The sequence below is a fragment of the Emydura macquarii genome, unplaced genomic scaffold, assembly GCF_026122565.2.
Source record: "Emydura macquarii macquarii isolate MOO-44397 ecotype Brisbane River unplaced genomic scaffold, CSIRO-AGI_Emac_v2 contig_1253, whole genome shotgun sequence".
NCBI lineage: Eukaryota > Metazoa > Chordata > Testudines > Chelidae > Emydura > Emydura macquarii.
The window spans coordinates 68,693,114-68,713,196 of NW_027131390.1; the positions used below are offsets into that span (position 1 = coordinate 68,693,114).

At 41.8% G+C, this 20,083-nt stretch overlaps 1 protein-coding gene across 2 annotated transcripts in view; it reads right to left on the minus strand.

Annotated features, from left to right (window-relative positions):
* PPP1R1C (protein phosphatase 1 regulatory inhibitor subunit 1C) overlaps window positions 1–20,083 on the minus strand; it is an 80,322-nt gene that overhangs the window by 14,638 nt on the left and 45,601 nt on the right. The window contains exon 1 of one of the 2 annotated variants that reach the window (XR_010920103.1): window positions 6,548–6,655. The exons of the other annotated variant lie outside the window; for it this stretch is intronic. The gene's annotated coding sequence lies outside the window, so the exon portion shown is untranslated. Of the gene's footprint in view, window positions 1–6,547; window positions 6,656–20,083 lie in introns of those variants that run through there. 2 annotated transcript variants of the gene reach the window in all.

Sequence of the window (20,083 nt, forward strand, 5' to 3'; positions counted from 1 at the left end):
GTGTGTGTGGTTCATGGACATTCAGAATGACCATAATGCAGGTTTTGTATCGCTGGTTTAAACTAACTAAGGAAACGCAAACTTAATGTTAGAGTGCCTACAAATTGCAGTGCATGCTATGGATTCCATAGACTTATCACCAACAACAAGCGCTTACAACTGTGGGTAAGGAAAGAATGACAACTTTAAGCATGTTAATGTTTTAGTGCATTGCAACTCAGTGACTCCCCCCCCCAAAACAAAAAAAAAGTAGGGTTGGTATAAATATGGGGTTGTTGTTCCCTGTCTAGCCACAGGATCCTGGGGAGGAAATGAAGTCATGCAATCAAAAGAAATTATTCAATAAACACAATCTAATCCCTCTATAGCTTCCATCACAGACACTACCTAAGTGATGATAAACAAATAATACAAACTACTGTCAAATGTGACAGTTTTATGTGGGGTCACAGCTGGAGTAGCATCTCTATAATATCATCGCCATATCCAGCCGTTCTCCATAACCCTGTACACAATCAGAAATGGTCATTCAGCAATCATGCAACAGGAATGCACTCATGTTCTAAATGCCTGATAAGTGTCGCCAAACTCCTCGCTTAGCTCATGTGAAGTCTTGTATTACAGATCTCAGGCTTAATCCTATCCTCACTAAAATCAATATGCCCGTCGTCATTGCTGCCACAACCAGCACAACAATAAATTCACATTACAGTTGTTTGGCTGTTTCCCTTTTTATTCTCTCAAATTGCACTTTACATTCCCTTTCTCCTCCCTGCATTTAAATGTTTCTTCAAGCAGCATTAGCTCGATAGGATTATCTCAAAGCAGCATTCTCAACACAAAATGCTGTTGTAAATCTGCCACAGATTGAATAAAGCATGTACTAGAGATGGATGTCAGTTTACCTTGTTACTGACTAGCATACATCTCTCACTGACAGCATTTAAAAGCATAGAGTTAAGGCTTTCATACCTCCAAGCAACTCTTACCAGTATATAAACATCTCATTTTGCTGACTCCCACTAGCCTTCCCACTGCACAAGTCAGCCAGTCTAAGACTTCAGACACTTAGCAGAAGCCCCTGCAGTCAACTAAATGGATGTTTCAGTTTATAATAATCTCCACTTGCCTTTAATTTAGCCTACTGAAAGCAAGACACATTTCTCAACTGATCTTTATGTAAGAAGGCTCTTGGTCCAATATTCTAATAACTTCAACTAGACCTTGCACATGTATGATAAAGTTTCTCCTATATATGCAACGCTCATCTCTTTACACAGGCAAGCGCTCGAGAGGTCAGCAGTAGAGGTTGGATGTTTGGATTTGCATGAGTTGGAGTTTTCAGGCTGACATTTTGTCATCTCAGTTACCCATAATCTCATAATAGCTGACAGACAGCTAGTGTGCTTAAATTAAATCATTACAGACAGCTTCTCAATGGTGCTGTGCCCTCAGGCACTCTGAAAATCATGCTAAGTACATAATCAAAATTGCACCTATGAGCCTAGATATTCTAAGACCAATTGTTTACTTTATGAAGTGACAGCCTTTCAGAATAAGAAAATCAAGGGACTAAATCCACAGAGGGGACCTAGGATAAGCCCTATGTGACTGTACAGTGCCTTAGACAACTGCCTACTAACTGGCCAACTGGATTCTGCTACAGAACATTTAGTGCATGTCAACAGGATCCACATGGCCAGTTAGTGCATGGCAGGCAAAGGTGCTATAGATTTACACCCTGGTTACTGCACACTATCTGACCACATAGACAAGCTTTTGGGTTCAGCATTTTGAAGTCTAATTTTAGGTGCCCTGTTGCCCAATGAACTCTTCAGCCATGAGTACCAGGATCCCTGTGCAATGCCTGGGGCAGAAATGGGATTTAAAAAAAACCAGCACACTAAGCAGGGAGTGCCTAAATTAGCCCATAGGAAATGCTGAGGACAGGGGTGAGGCCTAAGTTCCACCCTTCAAAGGGAGTTAGGTGCCTAGCTCCAGGCCAGAGGGATGAATCTATCTCCACTTGGGGTTAGCAGCTATGAACCCTCTCCTGGGTTCATGTTTTGGACTTATGCTATGAACCCTCTCCTGGGTTCATGTTTTGGACTTATGCATCTGAAGTGGCAGGTAGGCACCTAAATCCCTTTGTGAAGCTACCCAAGGTCTTCTAAATATCTTTCAAGACAACACTAATCACAATCAGACAGCGGTCAATCTAACTACTAATTAAAAACAAAACAAAACCCACAATGTTGCACAGAGTGGATGGAGCTGTTACTAAAGTAATGTCTTCAAACAGAAAAGTCTCCAAACTGAATCCGCACAGCCATGCTGTCATCCTTCTGTGGCTCTAGAGAGCTAGGCAAGCCAATTTAAATCAAATTAAACCTTTGCACCTCAAGAAGGCTTTAAAGAATACCAGCTGGATTATAAAAGCACAATAAGGGACAATGAATTAATGTATTAAGGGATTCAGGATGAGTGCAGCCATTTTAGTTCAGATGTCTTCTTCAGAATCAGGACTCAAATTTGTTACTATTGGAGTCAGTGGCAAGACTTCTACTACTTTAATGGAAGCAGAAATGGGCCCTTAATTAGACACTGACTCAGGCTATCAGTATGCAATTTTATTTGGCCAACCTGAATGACAGTTCTCAATTTACCATTGTTATGGTAAACTATAGTTCCTGGGGTTAGATGGTGTCCAGATTGTCCACAATGAATTTTATGGTATACATCTGAGGATGATATAATTAGGATATGTGTTTCTCATGAAAAGATATACAGATTAAATTCCACAGCCATTTACACCACTGTAACCACCATTAAGTTCAGTATGGTTACAGAGATTTAACAGAAACCAGAACCAGTCCTGTAATATGTTCCATGTAAAAGGGCCCAACTCCCATTGTGTGGTAATTAATACTATGGATGGTTGGTTTTTGTTGGGTGTTTTAAAAAGAGCAGCTAATGAATATCTATTCAGGAAAGATTGGGGGGGGGGGGGTAAGAGGAGGAGAGAAGCAGATCAGCAACACTGAGAAATTTGCAACTGAAAGTGTCCTGTGGAAAGGGTTAATGTCTCATATGCTAGGGGAGAAGGAAATGGAAAATGAGCCTAAACTGGGGAGGCTCTTTAATGCCTCTTGGATAGCATGCACAATATGAAATGGCAACCAAGAGAGGAAGTTATTAAACAACTACAACTGGAAAAAGTACTGAGGAGAATATACAGCATTTTAATTATATTTTGTATACATTAGCTTACCTCAACATAAAAGGGACTTAATGAAATATTGTGATATAGACCATAATTAGTAAATCTCTGGAATAATCTCATGAAGCAAAATAAAGCTGTGGCTCTATTTCAGAGACACTAACAACAACCACTAGTTCATTCCCCATCTTCCCCCTATGAAGCATTCATGTAGAACATATATTTATCTATAGACTCCCTTTAAATAAAGAGCAATGTCAAAAATAAATCTACAAAGAGTACATAAAAGGTTTCCACAAAGGGCATGGAATTATTCTCCAAATATTCATGTCACCACATGGCTGTATTTAGTTGGGTTTCTGGATTAAAAGGGAGGGTTTTTTTGCATCCCCATGTGCATTTATGAAAGTAAACTTTAAATATGTGAATGGGACTGTAATAGGACTCCCTTCTCCACCTTTTGGACCACATCAAATAGGCTGTATGCTTCTGTTTATAAGCGCCAGTGTTTTACTTATTAAATCCCTTCCACCAATTCTCTAGCACAGCCGTGTGCAGCAACACGCACTCAGAAGTAAACTCCTCCCTTAAGCCACTCGGGGGCAGAGGAGAGGAGGAGACACAGGACAGGGCCAGGGAAGGAGAAAGCAAAAGCTCAGCATTCCAGGGTCTTCCACCTGGACTCCTTATCAATCCTACTCCATCCCTCCCTGATGGGGCACAGCATTGTTTTTCACAGCAGGAACCCCCACAGCATCACTGCTAGGAGACTCCCTTGGTTCCTCTGATGCCCAGCTCTCCCACAAGCCCCCACCACTGCTCCTCATTTCTTCAGACCTCAGCTCCAGCTCTCCAGTATAGAGCCAGCAGGCATCTCCCTCTCCTGCTGCTCTTCCTGCCTTCCGATCTCACCCAGAACCACCTTCTCTCTCAACTGCACTCATCTCCTGTTCTGCCTGCCTGCCTGACCCACTCTTAACTTACCTTTTATAGCTCACAAGTGCTGCCAGGCCCTCTTCATTGGCCCCATTGGGAGCATCTGGACTGGAACAGGAGAGCTGAGCCAGTTGCTTTTAATGGGCCAGCTACCCTGTTACAGGGATTCTCTCCTGATAGCTATGTTTACACTAAGGCAAACCTTTTACCACCATGGAGGCAAATATTGTGTAGATTTACACCCCAAGCAGCCCCACTGGTTTCAATAAGGTTACAAAGGACCTATGTCAGGCAGAATTTGGCCCAGGATATGTAGGAAAAGAAGAATCTGGGCACATGGAGGCGTTTGAACTTCGTGTAGACTGCCAAAACTATTAAAAACTATGGGGGGGGGGGGGGCGTTTTTGCACTGATTTACACCATGAGAAACTGTGGTGACGTTGCAGAGACAAACTTATACTGCAAAGTACAGCTACAAATTCAAACTCTCTCTAAGTTAAAGGCTGCTTTGAAACTGATGTTTGGTTCAGCTCATTAAACGGGGGAGAAGGAGGGGGCAGTTGTAAAGTTCTGAGCTGGATCAGAATCTAGATTCAAATTCCACAAAAGGTTTGGGTTGGGGCCCTTTTCTATACAGATTGTTTGCTTTAACATATAACGGGCTGAGTGCCCACTGGAGTCCCACTGACTTCAGTGGGATCACATGGCTGCAACGTAGTGCCGAATTTTTTAAGAGCTCTCACTGTGAAATCTTTGTTTCAGTCTAAGTGTAAAACAAACCTCAAATGTTCCCCTATTTCTAATAACAACAGACCTTGTATAAAAGTAACAGTAGGTCAAAGTCCTCCCTGCTGTTACTCCATTTCTCTGGTGTCTTTTCTTTTGTTTTCCCCATGCAGGTGAGCTCTGTGGATGTCTGGGGTGTCTGGATTTTAGAAGTGCACAAATTGTGCAGAAAAATGATGTGGCAGGCTGAGGACTGTTTTGTGCAAGTGCACAGAGCTCCACTTTTCCAGGGACTTCATACCACATGCATAAAATTGGCCATGAGTTCACATATCATTCTCAATGCTAGAGCTGGTCAGGAACTGAAATTTCCATTCCACGGGAAATTCAGGGGGGAAAAAAACCCTCTATAGGACAATGAAAAACAAAATTTCAAAATTATCTATCAAATGAAAATTTAAAAAAAAGTTCAGTTCAGGACCACTGAAATATTTGGTTTTGATTGAAATAAAATGTTTTAACACTATGTTATTTTGATTAATTGCATTTAGGCTTTTATAAAAAAAGTGTGGCACGTTACATATAATATATTAAAATTAATACTTTAATATAAACATTAAAATGAAATTAATTGAAGAGCTTTGACCTTGTCCTGCTGAAATTGACACATTCCCATAAACTATGGCGATTTCTGTATAACTTGCATTTTTTGATGAGCTCTACTCAATTCCCCTTTAGCGAGCCAATCCAACTCCAGTCGCTGTGGTTCACAGTGCAGCTGGAATTCCCAAACTGCTGTCCTCGGCTTGGAAAGTTGCACTGTGCTCTGCCTTCTCACTGCCTGGTCTATGCCAAAGGCTGTGAAGCCTCAAATAGGGGAGGAAAGGAATTGCCACATCCTGAGTTCAGAAGGTATTTGACAGGAAAGTAGGATGCGGCTTAGGAGAGGGAGGGAGAGAGAGAGAGATACATGAAGGCAGAATAATTTGATTATATGATGTGATAGATGAGACCTCTGTCCCCCCACACATCATTTTCAGTAGAGCTTTTACTATTTAACTTCTCTTTCAGCTTCCCCAAGTCTCAGCATGGCATCAAAACCCTTCTGCTTGACTTTCTTCTCTGGATCTTCATTTTCGCCTTTGTTGTTCTTTTTGTGGGCATTATCCTTCCCCTTTTCCTTCCCTTGGACAAGGTCATTTCATTCTTCTTTGTTCTTTTTGTTTTCCCCCTGTCTTGGTCTTACTTTCCACAACTTCTAGCATAGGTTCTTCACAGGAGTCTGGTTCATAACTCACTGAGTTTTGAGCAAAGTAACCAGAAAGACCATTTTTCTTCTGCCTCATGAGGTACATCACAAGATTCATTAATGGGAGCTCTAAAGCTGTCAAGACTGCCATGGCCATACATCATCTGCAGTCTGTCTCTTTGGAAAAGAGACTCGTTCTTCCTGAATTCAGCAAGAGTAGTCAGAAAGCACTCTGGTAAGGTGAACTTTTTAAACCCAAAGCGGCACCAAAATCTTCACAAGGGACTCCAATACGTGTTCAGTAAAAAAGCTAACTCTGCTTTCATCTTCTGCAAATCCCATGCACTGTGAGAGTTGCAGATGAATTGATCCAGTTTACTTGTTTTATGTCAAAGATATGAACTGTATGTGCTTACCTGTTAAATTTGCTGCTCAATCCTTCACTGAGCAATTATTATAATCTTCATTATCAAGGAGTGATGGCAAAGGAGAAACATTATTCTTGGTTCTCTCCCAAACATTGATAACTCAGTAATAGTGGGGATGAGCTCTTTTCTACAAACCTAATAAATGAGGCAATCAATGTGGCAATTGGAAACAAGATTGACAGGCCAGCCAGTAAACATACTGCAATCAAATTACCCACATTACACCTGCAGTCTGGGTGGACTTCAAGTAGTAGGCTAATGCCATTTTCTTAACAGTATAGCTACTGTAGTTGTACTTTTTGTATCTAAGCAGAAATCTGCCAGGAAAAGCAAGTTTTTGTGAATGTATGGGAAGTTGCCACTGTTATATAAGGCTCCGGGTGTGGCTGCAGAGACCAGAGGTCATCCTCCATTTTGAAAGGCAGAATTCTGACACCAGGGGACAGAGCAGACTCTATTGGCAGCTGCGACATCCAGCAGGCTGTTGTTGCCAGGTTTGAAAATGTTTAAATACAAATAATGTAATTGTTTAATGCAAGCGCCTCATGTCGTAGCAAGGTCACAGATCATTCATACTTATAAGACAGTTGCTGTATTTAGAATTGCAAATCTTTTTGCCTGTCTTGCTAGGTAGTTCTTTGTCCACCACCAGTTATAAAGGTTCTGTAGTTCTAATTAAAACCCTCCCTAACACCTGTGCAATCCTATTGTCTTCAGATGAGTGCCTCAGCCACACCTCTAAAACCCCCACTGTTTTCAGGTTCTGCCCCCAGTACAGTTCTGTTGCCTAATGGTGTCTCATAAGAATGATCACTGGATGTACTTGTGTTCAGTAACCATATAAATCTTAGCAGCAGCACTGAAAGGCTATGCAGTGTACACATCACGTTTGAATTATCCTGACTGCCTGCAAGCATGGATTCACATCTCAGAGAGGTCAAGCCTTCGAGCATGTGACATGGATAAATTGGGTATTATAGGATTTACTAGGAGCTAGTGGGGAAGAGGAAAGCAAGCAATAGCCTGCTTTCCATGAACGTTGAAAACCTCATGATACTTTTACTTTTTTTAAACAGCAGCAGTTAGCCACAATGTCCTTGACCAAATTTTTTCCTCCCTTTGGGCCCTGCACACCCATTTGTGTGCCAAATGTCCTCCTGGCTGCTGCCCTCCATGCATGGGTTGGATTTATTTATGTATACAATTTGTGAAAAGCTTTGCTATGCTTCAGAGTGAAAGGGGCTGTTATTATTAATTAGGATGGTGATGATTATAAGAGCAAAGGAAGGCCCAATTGTGAATTCAATAGGGGAAATAGGATACAAGGAACTTTCTTCCCTCCTCCCTATTTGCAGCAGAGAGGCTGGCCACAACCTGAGGTTTAGAACTCCCCCAGGTAGACAAGATAGTGCCGCGTGGGACCTAAGCTTCTCAAAAGGATAGGGATGAGGCAATCCAATAGCTGGCTGGCCACAGAGGAAGCTCACAGTCACACAAGCAAAACAATAATCTGTGAAGGTTCTCTGATGAGTTTCTGCCCACAAAACTCCACGTCTCCATCTGCATGGCTTCCTGCGACGGATTTAAAGAAACAGTACAGATTAGCCTCAAAGGCCGAAGGATCCTTCTGGACTCCACAAGAGTTCTCAAAGGATGCTGCTTCCCAAAAGTCCCAAGGGGGTGGGATACTTCTGCCCGGGGCGCTTTGTCTTAATGTCACAGCCTGGGAATAAGTATTTTGAGTCTTGGAATATATATCAGCATAAGAAACAAGCCTCCTGTCCCCTGCATAAAAAATATTGTTTGTTTCCATGATGATTCTTCTGCTCAGCTGTGAAAACTGGGTTTATGTTCTCTTCTAGAGCTCTGCACGGACCAGGGAGCCCGGACACTCAGCCTGATGGGGAGCTGAGCAGCCCAGGAAGCTGCAAAGTCAGCCAGCCAGGGAACCAGCCAGACCAGGGAGCCCACTGCCTGTCACATAGACTGCCAGGGAGCTGGGGGTCCCAGGGAGCCGGAAAGCACAGCAGCCCAAGAAGCTGGCCAGCCCACAAGCGGGGCTGTCTGGGAGCCCACAAAGCTGGGGAGTTGGGCAGCCTGTCTTCCTGCTGGCTGGCTGTCAGGCAAGCAGGTGTGCACCTGCCTGGTTTCTGTCAGGAGTTTTGATGGAATAGACATGTTCCCACAGAATGCTTTGATTTTGTCAAATCAACATTTTTGACCAGCCCTATTTTCTTCCTACTATATTTACAGGGTTAGCAATTTAAGTGTTGACCTAAATTTAGTTAGAGCACAAAAACACTTTGCTATAAAATACAGTTTTTCCAGAAGTGTTCTAAGAGTAAAATCAATGCATATGTCAATCAAATGAAAACACATCAAACAAAAGCATGCTGAGTTGGTGCTATAGTTTTAATATCAGTGGTTTTCACTTACCTGAAACAGACATCCAAGTCAAGTTTTCTTATAGCATAGCACCTTATCATTCAATCATCATAAAATACAATAGCTACAAAGTATTTGAACTGCACTGGATACAACCAGGTCCCACTCTATTGGACAGATTGAGCAGGCAAATTGCCAAGGGCAGCAAAACATTAGAGGCAGCAAAATCTTTAATGACTCTTTATAGTATGGGTCACTGAAGGCTGTGAGAGGCATACATTTTCCAGTTGGCCTAAAGTCACAAAATACCCTACAGCCAGCACTCAGAACAACCAGAATTTAATTGTGGAAGCACATTATTTGGCACTTAGATTAATAACCAGAGCCTAAAGAAACCACTGTGGATTATGCTGAATTCTTCAGGTTAAAAACAAATAGTAACCTGTGAGAGCAAATATCAGTTTACTTGTTTTCTCTGCTAGCACAAAAACAAAAACTCACTACAACTGCAGATACACACAGATTTTTCAGGCCCTGAGCATAGTGGTATGAGAACTTTGCTATCTGTACTGGGTTTGAAAACTGTTATTCTTAACAAGGTTCTAGCTAAGAATGAGCATGACAAAAATCCCAGGATCCAAATATCCCTAGGACTTGGAGAAATAGTTACATGTAACTGATTTTAAAATAAATAATTAATGGCTTTTAGTACGAAAAAAAGAAATTGCTGTCAATCTAGCTGAGATAATTTTGAGACATTAGACAAAGCAGTTCGGTAATCTTTGAAAAGCACTTCTGTCTTTTCTTTTATAACCCTTCTTATCTATACCTTAAAATTCTTACTATAATTCCTGTAAAAATTGAATGTATAGCTGATTAGAAACAATAATAATAAAAACCACCTAACAGCCACTAGGGGGAGCTTTGGTATCAAAAACATTTTAGTAATTTAAAAAGCATTCCATGTTTATAGTTCAACTTTTCATATTGATAGCAATCAACCATAGCCCTTTCTCCCACCCAAAGGGATAATGGTATCTATCTGGCTTCAAGTGTGATGTCAGAGAAAAAGGCTGATCTACTGGTTAGGGCGCTGGCCTGGCATGTGAGACACCCATATTCAAGTCCCTGCTGTACTACAGACTTCTTATGTGAACCTCGAACAAGTCATACAGTTTCTCAGTGCATCAGTTTCCCCATCTATAAATTGGGGATAATGCTGCCTACTTTCCAGGAGTATTGTGAGGATAAATACTAGGGCTGGCTGGAAAACAGAAGTTCCATTTTACAAAAAATGTAGAAGTGTCAAAATTTGGTTTCGTGCTAGTGCAGAAGGAAAATGAGATCTTTCAAAAAAGTTCCAAGAGAGACAGAGACACCCTGAGAAGAGCCTGGTGGTGAGGGCATGGGAGACTCAGGTTCAACTGTCTGATTCAGAGCAGGGATTTAAACTTTGCTGTCCTCCATCCCTGATGAGTACCCTAATCAGAAGGCTATCAGTTAATTTGAAATGTCTCTCAGTTCCAATCTGGACTGTTGAAATCAGTACACTTCCACAGAACGTTTAGGATTTCACTAAACTGCCTTTTTCTGCAGAAAGAAAAGTTTTCAGCCAGCTCTAATAAATATATTACTATGATTATGAAGTGCTCAGATCCTAAGATCCAAGTATCTTAGACAATTAGGAGTCTTATATAGTCAAGAAGTTGCTATTTCTGTCAGTTGGAATAGCCATGATAGCACCTTCTCAGAGCTATTACACAGGGTCCTGTATCCTGGCTTGGGGCTAGATTTCACCTCATCAGCCTCAGCAATCCACTTGCATAGATTTCTTCCTGTGCTCACACTCCATAGCAAGGGTGGATATTAGGGGTGCGTGACGCATTTACAGCAAACAGTCAAGCCTCCTTTTCTGCTTCTGGTTAGTCATGAGTTCATAACTTCCTTGGAATGAGTCATTACCCAACTTTCTGGAAAAAAAATATTTACTCGGCAGATTGATCGCAACCAGTTCACTGTCATATTCAAGCTGCAGTGATTGGTCCTATAATTCCCGTGGTAGTCTGACCACTTTTTGGTTGAGAGCTGGGAAAAAAATCTAAGGGGCTTTGAATCTCTCAGGAATAAATGAGGAGGCTAGGAAATCTGATAAATCGGATTAGGGAATGTGAGAAGAATGTTATCCTTTTTCTTTGCGGGCCATACAGGCTTTGCCCTAAGTGTCATTACTGGGAAAATTAAGCTACTGTAGAATTCATGGGTTGGCAGCAGCGTTTATATTTACTTTTCTCCGGTCACATTTGCACACGTAACCGTACGTGAGTGCACAGTCCTAGAAGTCCCAGGAGGGTGTGGGTGGATGCTCAGCCTGCTCATTCACTTGTCTCACTGCCAAGACTCTGACAAAGAGTTTTGGGAACATTGTGCTAGGCAGTGTTCCATCACAGGGGGTTAAAGAAAGAGGGATGAGGAAGCGGAGTGCAGTGGGGCTTCTTTAGAAAAAAGGGCCTCTTTCAAATCATTCATATTAATGGTTAGTAAACTTACATCAAAAAGGAACCAACACAAAGTCAGATTAACAGCTGTCCTTCCCACAGAAAGCAGAACGCACATGGTCTACTAGGAGCTGGATCAGAAACAGATTTCCCTTTAGGTTTGCATTTTTCTAATCTAATCTAAGAAATGAGGAGCCCATGGTCTACACACTATAGGTACACAGCCCCCAGCATGGGTATAAATAGCAGTGTAGCTGGAGAGGCACGGCTTAGGCAAGTGACACACCTGAAGGGTGTGGGTATGTATGTGAGTACATACCATGCAGACTCTCTACTTGCCCAAGCAGGGCCTGCCCGGCTGCACTGCAAATTTTAACAGAGTGGTGTCCTGCTGCCTCCTCCAGGTGGGAAAGTCTCTGTCAAGGGGTAGGTAGTGGGAAAAGGCTTGGCCTGACCACAGGGAAAGACTCCAGCAGGGGGAAAGGGAGGAGGCAGTGAGGAAAGGCCTATGTCTTTCTCCACTGCCTCCCCTCTGCCTGAGCTTTTCACTGACACATGTAGATACATATCAGTGTGGGCACAGCCTGCTTTTCACCGCTGCACATAGTTATACCACACGTCATACCAGTGGTGTGTATTGTAGATGTGGCCCAAAAAAGACAGAGTTATCACAAGGCTGGCATTTAACTGGCACACTTGCTCAGGTCAGAGAGAAACCACATGGGAGACATCAAGGTAAATAATCTTGAGGTACCCTGCCAGAAAGAGCAATATTATGGACATCAACTACTCTCTAGAATACTGCTTGGTTTTATTCAAGTTCTACAGAAGAATCCCATCACTGTCTCCTGCTGTACATACTTACGTAAACATTTACATTGAGTCACGACAGTTTCTTACTTGAAACATGTCTTTTCAAAAGCCTGTCCTCAAAATAATTGGGGTTGTTTTTTTTGAAGGACCTAATTCTGATCTCAAATGAAGTTAATGGGCGATGCCCCATTGACATTAAGGGTTTCAGGGCTGTGTTTAAAGGTATGTTTTCTGAAAAGAAAAAGAGAGAGAATACTTAAAAGCCTTCCTAAGATTATACTCTTAAATTGGGCAATTTTGCTCTGTCAGTCACTGAACACGTGCCACTCAGCACAAATTGATGTAACTGGGAGCATACAAAGCTCAATATGGTCCTTAAACATTACTCACGATTTTTCAAGTTGTCTTTACATAGCTTTACTTTGGGAAACTGGAGCTTTTCGTAATTAAAATACAACTCTACATAGATGTGGAAATATCAATAGATATATACAGGTACATAGCTGTACTTGATATGGATACAAGGATGCATTTTCAAAAGCACCTAAGTGACTAGGTGTTATTTTCAGTGAGATGAACTCCTAAGTCACTGAAAATCTTACCCACAGTTTATATATAATGCTTGAAAGCAAGTTATCACTGCACTCAGCGGATACTGGCCTCAGGCATGTAATATGGATATTAACCTTTGACCTAAGTCAGATGATTGATGTCAGGAAATAAAGATGAATATTCTTGCCAAATGAGTGGCTTCAATTGTTTCTGTTAAATCTTCTTATACAGAAAGATCATGTTTTGTTCAAGAGCTGTTTTAATTCAGAGCGTGACATTGCCAAAGTTCTTGGAATTTTACTGTAAATAATTTCACAACCAAGTAACTAGAATAATACAACCAGTCCTTCCTGCACTTTCTAGTTTATATATTAAACAAAATACTGACTCTCCCACATTTTAATTCTTACGCTGTTATCTCGGAAAAAATTCCTTTTTTAAATGTTGACATTTACTGCGTATAAGCAAATAATGACACTGTGGTGTTTACATTGTTTTGCTGTATCTCCGATAATGAACACTCAATAATGTTAATTATTCACAAGTTGTAAATGTTGATGTGTAGACAAACATTTTTTAAAGTTTATCCTCTTTCTAGAAAAAGAGTTATACAGTTGAAAATAGGCCACATTAGCTGTGTTTAGCTGCAAAAGTATCAGGTCTGTGGATTTAAGGTTGAGCTGAAGATTCCCATAGACTTCAGTGTGCTTTGGATTAGGCCCTTAAACTACCTATGGAAGTTTAAGGACTGGTATTAATAAACTGTGCAATCTCTTTTTTATCCACATGCCAGGTAATAGAGACAGACAGCAAGCTCTCATAAACATTCTCATTTTGTTGTATCACAGACGTCAAGCTTAATCTTCACTGAACTTGTTCTCTCTAACAGTAACTTGGTATTTATTGCAGCCAAGGCCAGAACCATTTTGAAGCAGAAGCTGCTAGCTGTGTGAAATGAAATGTGCTCCAGGCTGCCAATGGTAGGAAATTAAATACAGGCTACAGAAGTGTCTGCCAATTTTGCAAACAGAGGCAAACTGGTGGCTGCCAATTGAACTTGAGGTGGCAGCATGGTAATGTAGCCCATTCACTAATTCAGTGACACGCTGATTAATTTAACTCAAATTATTTTGTAATTGTATCTTTGAGTCATTCACCTATATGTTGGGGTGGGGGAAGGGGAGAACAAGGACACCAGAGGTGTAGCATTTTTACAAAGTATACACAGGAACATCCTGTCACTTGCTATAATAGTATTAGAGGAAGCTCTGTTACTTATTCTAGTACATTAGATGGAGTTTCTCAGGGAATCTTGGACAAGGCTATGCTGTAGTTAGAAATGTGCAGCATGATCCTTGTGCATGCTGACTGAAACATGGATGATGAATATAAACAAATTCAAAGTCGTGTGTGGAGCGTGAGCCAAAATAACGTCAGGCTCCTTGAAACTAAAGCTGAATATACGTTTTGTGATACACTTCAGCAGATCACTTAGCAAAAGAAAAACCCATATAGATACAAGACTGTAAGGTGAATTCTCCTCTTTCAGTGCTTCAGGATTTACATATGTAACTCACAGTGGCATCACTGGAAGTTACACACGTGAAACACAGCACACTGACAATGCAGTGCCACAATGGATTAATACTAAAAAGAGTGATGCACACAAATCCCAATGCACAGAGGCAAATTCTTCCCCCTCTTCTGCTGCCATGGGAGGCCCCATAGCTGAACCAGGGAGTGACGCTATCTGGATTAAGGGGGCCATTTATAATATTATGTAACATCAATATTTCAGAATTACAATAATTCTTACGAGATATGCCATGTCAGGTACCATTAGAAAGGTTATAATTTGCTAAGTATGTTGATATTGTTTATGTGCATGTGTCATATTTGTATTGAAAGTTATGGATATGTTTGATGTATCTGTATTTCAACTTGTGCTGTGTTTCTGGGCGACACCCCAGACAGGATGGCTGCAGCACTAGCCTGCTTAATGGCCCATTAAGGAAACTCACAGGTACAATGGGCCCAGGGGGAGAAGCCAGGGTTACACCTGATGAGTCACCAGGATTTACTCATGTGACCCTGGACTCCATCTTATTTCTGTAAATGTCCACAAGCAGCATGACAAAGGCCAAGGGACATAAAAAGCAGCTGCACCACATCCATTTTGTCTTCAGACAGTCTTAGTTGTCAGTCTTCACCTACCTCTGGACCAACTCATCTGCAGCTGAAGCTGTGAAACAAAAGACTGAGACCCATCCAGGCACTGGATGTATACCAGAGGGACTATACAAGCCTGCAAACTCAACAATTCTACTGAAAACCTGATATATATGGACTTTCAAATAATTTGTATGTATCTGATTGCTTTAATCCTTTAACATTTCTCTTCTAGTTTGTTTCTTTCCTTTTATAATAAACCTTTAGTTTTAGTTACTGAAGGATTGGCTGGCAGCGTGGTATTTTGGGTAAGATCCAGACTTATATTGATCTGGTACTGTGGCTGACCCTTTGGGGTCAGGAGGAACCTTTATGGTAAAGAGCATAGAGTTTTAAATAACTGATCTCTTTAGTGGACCTAGTGGCTGATTAGGAGCCAGAGACTGAAGTGCAGTAAAGAGGGCTCTGTATGTTTTGTTTTTGCTTCTTAATAACCAATGTGGAGAATCAGACGCATTGTTTGTGGCTGGTTGGGAAGTCTGATTTTAGTGTCACTCACCAGTGCTGGGAGAATCTGCTATCCTTTTGCAGTTTACCCTGATCTTGGCATTTTCAGGTGGTCTACCCTAGGCATGGATGGGTCATGCAGGGTAATGCCATCGCACAAAGAGAGGGACTAGGTGTGGAGGGCAATGCAGGTAGTGCAGCAGCAGCAGTGTGCAGGAAGTGAGGGACTGGTAAACTAAGAGGGGGATGCTGCTACTGTAACATGGATCTTCCCATTCCCACCCGCCCCACAAGAGGATTAGGTAAGGGCCAGTGGATGCTACTTCAGCTACTGAGGTCTTTGCAGAGCAGTGATTTGCAACCAACTAGCCACTGAGTGCTCATCTCCTGTGGCCTGCTTCATTTGCAAAGAGTGAAGACGAACGCAGGTTAAGTTGAACAAGTGGAACGTCATTAAACCCTGATCACTGCTCCGTCCAGGGGGCTGAATTGCTTCCAGTCTCACAGCTCACATTCCCTGTTCCCTTCATGTCCTGTTCATAACAGTCCCTTTTGGGAACATGGGCTCTGTGACTCCAATTCATTGATCTCCAAGCCCAAGCACTGCCCACTAAAAAGCAAATAGATCAGTATGTGTTGGTTTGGGAACTGTGGCATAGTCTCTCCTTGACCTGTCCTCCTGGTTCATGCTGGGCTAAATTCACAAGATCAATACTAATTATGGGTCATTCTTTTTCATCTGTCAATTGTTTCCATTTTAGAGATGGGGAGGGGGAATCTGCACAAACAGCACCAGCCTAGATTGGTGAAAACTGATGGAACATCACAGAATTCAGCCCAAGTGCAGATGGGCTCTTTATGAAATGTTTTCCGCACCCGACGAGGCTCTTCGGTGACTGGAGTGTCTTCTTCTCCCTAACTCTCTCTGCGGAAGTAGCATGGATGCCATCCATTGTCATCCTCTCCTTCTAATGAAACTTATTCTAGTATATAATGCATGGGGAATTGGTCTACGTACAATTTATTAATTTGGTTTCATATTATTAACTCTGCGTGGTTAAGCCCTTGTGATGATTTTTACTATATTCTTCCCTCATATTTCTTGAGCTAAGAAGCAGGGAGTGGCATGGTGCATTTATCTTTGAAAAGATAGTCATTAATGGCTACTAACAAGTGAATAGACCTGGCTAATACAGAAAAAGGGGATGACTGAAGTCTGGGTAAAGTCAGTTTTCTCCAAGGTCTCAGCACTGTCCAACTGAGTGTCCAGCTGGGGGTGCTCTACCAGGGCTGTGTGATACTGGCAAGAACATTGCATTTTCCTTTGTAATATAATGCAATGTTTCTTGCTGTTGGCCTAATGTATTTAACTAGGGTTGGAAGCGTGCATAGTTTGGAGAGTTTGCGAGCATATGAATATTGTACTTAAAGAATATACAATGTTTTGTAGATATTGGCTGTTTCCCATCTCCTGAGGCTTTCATACCTCTGACAGTATAGCTAAATTTAATCTGAGATTTATATGATTGGAGCTGCAGGGAACCGTGAGCCATGAAGATTCTCAAAGCTCTCTGAGCTCAGTGTTCACCATGCAAGCAATAAGCATCAAAATCCCCAGACCACAGCCACGTAACTTGTTCACTTGCAATCACAAAGTAATGAGATGCAGCAGACTCTTTACAATTGGCGTAAGGGGTTACAGATTTGGCTCATGGCCACATATCATACTAATTGCTTTTAATAAATAACATATTTGAGGAGGGACATCATGCTTTTAATCATTTATTCTGCATGTTGTTTCCTTTGGAGGAAAGAGCTAGCAGGAACTTCACTAGCTCGGCACCTGAAATTCATGACAAAAGCTAGAATGAGCTCATCTGATATCAACCATCACAGTTAATGCTAAAGACATGCATCTAATCCCAGGATATACACATTAGGACTGATGGAAAACAGATTTTCTGTCCTGTGAAAAATTTCAATATTTAAAAAAAAATCCTGACTAGGGACAAAGTCAAAATTTTGAGCATTTTTGCAGAGAAATTCAAAAAGGAAAAATTGTTTCTGATCAGTAAGTGCAAAATGCTGTGTTTTAATTTCAACCATTTTTAAAAGGTTTTTTTTATATACAATACATTTTGAAACAAAATCATTTTGAAATGGAAAAATGGAAAAGTTTCAATTTCAAACATGCAGAAATGTTGTAGTGTGACATATTTAAGGTTTTTTTTTCAAAATGAGTGTTAAAAATCAATACAATTTCACTGATAATTTTGATTGAATCAAAATGGCATTTTCGTATGGAAAACTGTTTTGTCTAAAAATTTTCAACCAGCTCCGTTGAACATCACTTGAACTGGGGGAGTTCAAATATGGCTCTGAATCCAGACTTCACAAAGGGATCCTAGTTCTAGAAAGGGCCAAACCAAAATCCTAAACATCCCGTGGTTTGAGGAAAGTTCAGAGTCAATCTAGTTCCAAAATTTGTAGCTTGGATCCATCTCTAGAACATAGCTTTATTCTAAGCAAAACAAAAATACATTAAAAGGGGAATTAAATCAACTATGTGTTTTTTTTTTAATGAAACCATAAAAACCTGTGTCTCATTGACCAGTGCTGTGTATAGAGGAAAAACCGAGTTTTATGGCAACTCAGAAGAGTGACAATGAAGTCAAAGGCACCTTCCGACTCTGATTAAAGAGATTAATTTTGCTGATTGGCTAATGGCAATGCTTGCTCAACAAACACAAAGAGCAACACTGTAGGCTTGATCCAAAGCCCACTGAAGTCCATGAGAATTTTAGAATTGACTTCAATTATTTTTGGATCAGATCCTATGGTAGTTTCCTGGGAAGGAGCATTGGAGCAAATGAAGGATTGCTATTGCCCAGTCTCTCTAGCATACCCATACAGGGCAGCCATAATTTGACCCATCATTGGTGAAGTCTGTAAAGTGCTTTGGGATCTTTCAGAATGGAAGGGCTTTTTGATGTTTCAGCTGTTGTTAGCACAGATAACAGCAGAATGTATGTATGAGAGCACCACTATCACCTATGACTTCTCCTCTGTGGGTTCAAGAGGAGGAGGATGAAGATCCCATGTGGTTCCCAATGGCTTCCTTTCCTCTGCCCATAAGCAGGAAAGTGAAGATACCCTGAAGACTCACTTTTCCACTTGCTTCCCCTTCCTGGGAAGGGCAAATGCAGATCTCCCAATATAGCTCCTGGATCCCTCTAGCTCCTGGATCCCTCTAGCTCCTAATTTGAATCCCTAATTTGGATTCAGAGTGGCAGGGAGAGGTGGAGAACAATACCTCTCCTATCCCTTTGTCTCCCGGCAGACTCTGGACCATGACAAAGGAAAATGAAGGTCCCTCCTTGCATTTCTACCATGTGAGATCCTGTGGGGAGAAGGGTGGATTGGTAAATGTTGTTTTGGAAGCGGGACCCAAGCACTACTGAGTCATTTCAGGGGACAAACGGGACCCAAGCAGAGACATTTCAATGGGAGCTAGGCACCTAAATACCATAAAAAAAATCTGGCCTATGGTTACCTGTAATAGGGTCACCATATCCAGAGCACTGCTTATGCCAGTAGCCCTGCAGGTCCCCACCCTTAGCTCCCTCTTGGGTCTCCCAGAGACTTTCCGCAACCCAAGGTATTTAAAACCAAGATACCGAAGGTCTAATTTATGGAGTCATTACACACAGTTTCTGGTGGCAGCCCCAATCCCTTCTCTCTTGGCTAAGGAACTACACAGCTCCTAGGGCTTGTGCTCTGTTTCTTTCTGGACCCTTCAAATTGCCCGCCCCCAGTTCCAACCAGACTGGCAACGCAGCCTTTTAAGAAATGGAAGTCAAAACAAAATCTTCATGTTAAAGTCCTTTCCTCCAGGGCTTCTCTCCTGGTGTGCGATCTGCCAGCCTTCCTCACCAATTTGGAGGCCAGATCACACACCTGAGTCCTTCCTTCTCTGGCCTGTCTCCTCTAGATTGTCCCCTGCCTTCCTACTTCCTGAAGCTCCTCCAGTTCTGGCCTCTGCTTCACCCAAAGTTTCTCTCAGACTTCTCCTTTATCTACCCCAGAGGCCTGATTGGGTCACATGACTGTCTTCATTTTCCCACTTGGCAAGGACAGTTGATGATATCACAAGTGGGGCTGATAGCCATCACTTCTTAAAGGGCCAGCCACCCTGTGACATTGCCATATTGGGTCAGACCTATGGTCCACTGAGTCCAGTATCCTCTCTCTGATTACCAGTATCCCGTTGATCACAAGAAGGTGCAAACCTGCAGATGTGAGAAGACAGGCTCAAGAATTAAGGGAATGGGTGGGGGAAGGAGGTCAGGACTTGTGTATATGTAAGCATAGAGAGTGGGGGGCATTCAGAATAGGGAGAAGGGGGCCCAGGAGTGAGTGAAGTGGGTGGTGTGTGTGTGTGCGCACGCTGGGTGGGAGAGATGGGCAAATCCATTTAGTAAATAAATACATCACTAAGTAATAATAATAATTAATAAAAAAAAATTGGACTTTTGAACACAGAACACACAGGTCCTTATCAGGTGTAAATCAATATAGGTCTCCTGAAGTCACTGGAGCTATG